The 6000-nt window shown below is 39.5% G+C and overlaps 1 protein-coding gene across 1 annotated transcript in view; it reads left to right on the top strand.

Annotated features, from left to right (window-relative positions):
* Positions 1 to 477: 477 nt before the first annotated feature.
* Positions 478 to 6000, top strand: part of LOC121316889 (sodium/calcium exchanger 1-like) — a 163476-nt gene continuing 157953 nt past the window's right edge. The window contains exon 1 of the mRNA XM_041252188.1: positions 478 to 525. The gene's annotated coding sequence lies outside the window, so the exon portion shown is untranslated. The remainder of the gene's footprint in view (positions 526 to 6000) is intronic.

The following is a 6000-nucleotide window of genomic DNA, read 5'->3' as shown; positions in this document are numbered from 1 at the left end:
TGTAGTTTCTTTGATTACATGATGTTAAATAAAATATCTAAATTATGTTCATATTGTTTGTATGTATTTATTTATTTATTTTTAATATGTCTCAATCCTAAAATTCTTGGTGATGCACAACTTTCGACTTTAGCTGTACAGTACCAAGTGGAATAATCAATTGACAGGACACAGGGAACAATATAAAACAACTAAATAACTGCTCCTCTTTAGAGCCATGCATTGGATTTGTAGGCAAAAAAGTTACCAGCTGGAAAGAGCTTTTTATCTTGCATGTGTTAGATGTGGCCAGGAGCTGCCAGAGAGATATTTTCTGACAGCTTGGCAGAGCGGTTGGGAACAGATCCATGTATGGAAGCAAGCACAGAAAAGGGTAGATAAGCGGACACCAGCTATGCAAACCATGTTTAGAGACACTTAAAGGACAAGAATCTCAAATCATGTCTTTCTGTTAAATTTAGAGAAGCTATCGTATGAAGTCCTTTTCCCTCTCCAGTTCCACAGAGTTGCCAGGACTGCAAAGAGGTGAGTAGGACCATTTCTTATTACAGTACCTTTTTATACTGTGTTTAAGCCCAATATTTATCATCTGCTGTAACAAGTTCTTCAGGGGGTTTCATTCCATTGCTCAGGTTGATTCAAAAGTGAAAAGCTGTGATTTAATGTTGCAGTTTTGAAGACTAAGCATTATATTGTAGAAGGAATACACATAATCACTGCCCTGCTATGCTGCCACAGATATTTTTTTTAAGTACAATGTTGTTGTTTTTTTATTTTATTTTTTTGGTTTTACAAAAGCTGTATTGGTTTTTCCCTTTCACAAAATTAGAGCAAAGTATAGGCTTGAAAAAAAACCTTTTGAAAAGCTGTTTATTACAAAATGTATATGTCTCTCTAGCAAAATACTTCAGTGGAAAGTCGTGTATGCCTGCATGGATATAAAAACAACATGTTTTTCATAAGCTTTACATTTTAAACATGTTGATTGGTGTCAGATTCACTGCTGTCATGAATCCTGACTGTAATTTTCTGCTGCCACTAAAGAAATACTTCTTTTGCTTGTAAGGTTCATAATGAACAAACACCTTACAAACAGTCCTAAAGCACTTTGTTTCAATTTCGAATAGGCTTCTTGCATTTTGCTCATAATATAATTCAATGATCGACTAATTTGCAGTTAGAATCATCACTAATGCACATATAATACTAATAGTGCTATGCTGAAACTAAACGAAACATTACGCCACATACGACATTACATGACAAATATGTTACGTATATCAACATAACAAATGTCAAATGTAAATATTTCAACTACATGCATTGTGCATAATACTTGTTAAGTATTAGTTGTACTATTGTACAGTAACTGGTTTCAGTGTTGGGAATGAGGTGTGCTGGATCTGTTTTAATAGATTATATGAAACAATATATGAAATGATATGAAAATGTAGTTTAGTATTAAATGGAAGAACTCGGGACATTAACAGCAACTGTAATCACCTGAGCGTAGCATGCACCCTCAATCCTTTACACATTTTAGGAGAATTTCTACATGTTGTATTTAGGTTGAACACTGTACTTTAAACGTTTTTCTGGACACTAGATATTTTGCCATGATTACATACTTTACTTTCAACCAAACTGAGTGTCAGTCCACGTAAAGTTTTTGTATTTTTTTTAAGTGTGTTGTTTTCCTTTGGGGTTTTTTTGTTCCACTTCAGCTACCTTTTTTGTATGTCTATATATAACTAAACATTAGTGCAAGTGTTTATTACATGTGCTGCCTTTCTTTCTTATGTTCCCCTGTGAAAGTCTATGTTTTGCTGGGGTATTTTGTTTAGCATTTATGTTTTATTTATTAAAGTTATAATTTGTTTTAAGTTTTAATTTCGGTAGGCTTAAGTTACCAGCCTGGCACCCAAATTGGCAAACAATCATCACACTATACAGTATACAGCAGTATGGTGCGTTTGACAATGTCGTCTATATGAAGTGTGCATTGCAGAAGAGATGGTGTTCTACAAGATATAACCCAAGGCAGTTCTGTCATTCGAGTTCTGTCACACGGGATAAGCGTTATATACAGTCTGTGCATTTTATTTCAAAATTATGATCAGTAAATGTACATCAGTTTGTTTCACCATGTTCCTTATTTGTTGTTCTCAATAAAGACATCATGAAAACACAATAAATCAAATTGAATATCTCACAATATTGGTTTTAAAGCTTAGATAAGACTAATTAAAAAGAACCATGATGTCGTGGGCACGGGGCACTACTAAGACATTTTTTTTTAAATTACTAAGACATTTTAAAAATTATTTATATATATATATATATATATATATATATATATATATATATATATATATATATATATATATATATATATATATATATATATCTAATACTACTACAAATCCTTAATTATTAGTAGAACGTCCTGCAAAAAAGCGTTTTACTACTGTCTTCAAAAAGTCTTTTACTTGGCAAATGTCCCTCCAAAAGCACAATGCTATACATTTGTTATCTCACAGAAAATCTGCAGCTATAGGTAGGGGCTGTCAGCAGACCACAGGTATTAGCAAACAGAGGGTTCTTAAAAACAAATCTTATGCTGTGTCAGTTGTTATCAGAACAAGAAAAGAAATCGCAAGAAAAGCAATTTACTACACTACAAAAGCTATCTCAGTGTTTAAAGAGAGCAGAGAAATCGGTATGAAGGTCATTTTCTGTTTTCAAGGACTTCTGCAGTACTTAAAAAACAGCATTGTGCTCCCCCTGGTGAAGAGCTAAAGTCATCCTCTTAGTCTCGGTCTCATAACATCCAACATCAGGGAAAAACAAAATACTCATGTCTCTTCTCACATTACCCTGTTTGTCGTTATATTAAATGTACTTAACCCACGTATGTTATATTTAGCTTGCTAGGCTAAGCTGAAACATTTTACCTTAGGCAAACCATAAATCAATGTAATACTGTATCTAATTAAAAAACATTATATATATATATATATATATATATATATATATATATATATATATATATATATATATATATATATATATAGATAGATAGATAGATAGATAGATAGATAGATAGATAGATAGATAGAGATATATATGGATGGATATATATGGATGGATGAAGTATTGCCCAAGTACTAAAATGCTATGGATAGATAGAGCTTTTCTAATAAGGAAGGCTTTGTTCAAGCCTGTCTTGGAGTGCATAAAAGTTGTATGTTTTTTAAGGGGATATTGTACAGTACAGTATGCTGGGACTTTCTGTGCAACATGTGGAGTTATGCAAAACGTACATAATAACTAGTTACATACATTTCATCAGTGATGTTTTTTTTAGCAAGTGATTCTTGCAGCTCATGGGAATGAATATACAGTATAGAATATACAGTCTGCCCCAACTCTATCCTTTACTTTCATCAACAATCATAACATCAGGCAGACACCTGATTGGAAACTCGCATTATCCTCCAAGTATGCCTCCCTCACATATACATTTTGAATTACTAATTGAACCTGTTGGTTCATCGACATGATACTTGCCCTCTACTCATTTTTACATTTGACTAATGGTCCCAAAACAATGCCTGATATCATTATGTACCAAACAGCTATATGTCCTGAGATGACCTGATTATAAAAGACTGCTTTATAGTTTACAAAGTGAAAAGGATGAAGGAAAACAACAGTTGACCAAGTTGTTTTTCCCCAGTTTGCATTATATGTATAGTTTTTACTTATTTTTACATCCAATTAGGTTTGTTTAAGGGTAATTTTCAATTGTGTCAGTTGCAAGTGCTTGCTGTTTGCATGCTGAACAAAGTGTGATGTTGTTCTCGCATCTATGTGTTGTGGAATCTGAATTTTTCACACATTTTAAGCTCCATCACTTGTGTTCCACTGCGGTAAATTTATGCCACATTCCTATCTGCACAATGAAACCAAACCACATTTCTATCTCTGGGTGTGACACTACCCTATCACATGTGGTAGTTGGATAGTGCTCCTTGTGACCCAGAGCTAGACTGCAGTTTAAAACAAAAAAAAATTGAAAATAGATAATTGGATCTGCTGGAACCCCAATGCCTCCCAAACCTAGTGGGATGGCGGACTGGAGGACCTCTTCGGTGGCCTTGAGGACCAAGGTTGGTGCCTTACATGAAGGGAGTTTGGGCACAAGGTGGTATGTTGCCCCCTCCAAGAGAAAGAGGAAGAGCTGCCTGCCCGAAGGTTGAAAAAGACCAAACTGCCTGCCCCAAAACAAAAGAAGGGTAGGAGAGGCCATTCCTGGAGGCAAGGAAAGGAGCCCGAGTGCCAGAGAGGGGAGCACAGAAAAAGCCAGCCTCACGTCCGCATCCAGAGGGCTCAGCGCCCACTTCCTTGCCACTGCCGGAGTGCCCAGTGTTGCCACTGCCAGAATACCCTGCACCACTGGCAGCGTCACCACAGCTGACAGCATCACCACTGCCAGAATACCCTGCACCGCTGGCAGCGTCACCACAGCTGACAGCATCACCACTGCCAGAATACCCTGCACCGCTGGCAGCGTCACCACAGCTGACAGCGTCACCACTGCCAGAATACCCTGCACCGCTGGCAGCGTCACCACAGCTGACAGCGTCACCACTGCCAGAATACCCTGCACCGCTGGCAGCGTCACCACAGCTGACAGCATCACCACTGCCAGAATACTCTGCACCGCTGGCAGCGTCACCACAGCTGACAGCATCACCACTGCCAGAAGGCCACAGGCCGCTGCCAGCTTCTCCACCGCCGGAGGGTCCAGTGTAGCCTCCACTGCCGGAGGGCCCAGCACCACTGCCAGCATTGGGGCCACCCTCTATAGAAACACCCCGAGCCGGGGAAAAGTCAATCAGACTTATGGGGTAGAAAGGGAGTTAAATAGGCCCCTCCTTACAGATATATAAATATACAAATACATAAAAACATCTCACTACACAGTATAGACCATCCTAAGTCGAGGCTACATTTGTATTTTGCCAGTATTGCATGTACATTTGTAGTTTATCTATTAGAATACAGTTAATTAGCAGTACAGCTATGGCCAAAAGTTTTGCATCTCCCTATATAAATAAATCATTCTTTCTTCACGAATGAAGCCTGTGGAATAATGTACCAAATTAAATACCACTTAGTAGTTTTCAATACCAAAAACTGTGACATTTAAAAATGTAAAATTTTGAAATCCAACATGATTCCGTGCCTCGGTGCTTTGGCGCCCTCGGTGTCTCAGCCTCTGTGCCTCGGTGTCATCTGTACCTCATAGCCTTGATGCCTCCGTGCTTTGGCGCCCTCCTTGCTCACTAGCTCCCTGCAAAAGTGCCTCGGTGCTCCAGAGACTCGGTGCCTCAGTGCTCCAGAGCCTCGGTGCCTCAGTGCTCCAGAACCTCAGTGCCTCAGAACTTCGGCACCCTTAGTGCCCTAGAGCCCCAACGCCTCTGTGCATCACGGCCCTAGTGCAAGCCTTCTGGTAAGGACTCTATATGCCCTAATGGCCCATGCAGGATAACAGAGGTCCATCTTAAAAATGCCTATGCAGCTGAGGCACAAGTCATCCGTCTGGAAAACACGGCGTGTTTAGGCATTACCTTCACGCTTCCGTGGCAGCTAATAACTGGAGCTGTCCGCAAGGATGAGGGAATGCCGGACATAGGGCCCCAGTGCAGCAGCACTATGGAAGGCAGTTCCAATGCCACCCTAAACATCCTCCAAAGCAGGCTCCACCCTACTCTCAGCAGCCCCAGCATAGCCCCTGAAGAATCACCCTTTTGCACAACACCAGCTACAATACTGGTGATGACTGGTTGATCTGTTTCATCGCAGGAAGGAGCAGTGGCCCACACGGCAATTGTGACAAAGCATCTGTCGAGGCTGAGTCTCACCCTCAACGATGCCAAAAGCCAATTATTACCGGTGCAGAGTACGGTTTACTTGAGACTCCGGCTGGACTCC

The sequence above is a fragment of the Polyodon spathula genome, chromosome 6 (assembly GCF_017654505.1).
Source record: "Polyodon spathula isolate WHYD16114869_AA chromosome 6, ASM1765450v1, whole genome shotgun sequence".
In the NCBI taxonomy this organism is placed as follows: Eukaryota; Metazoa; Chordata; class Actinopteri; order Acipenseriformes; family Polyodontidae; genus Polyodon; species Polyodon spathula.
This window is presented reverse-complemented; position numbering and strand designations above follow the sequence as displayed.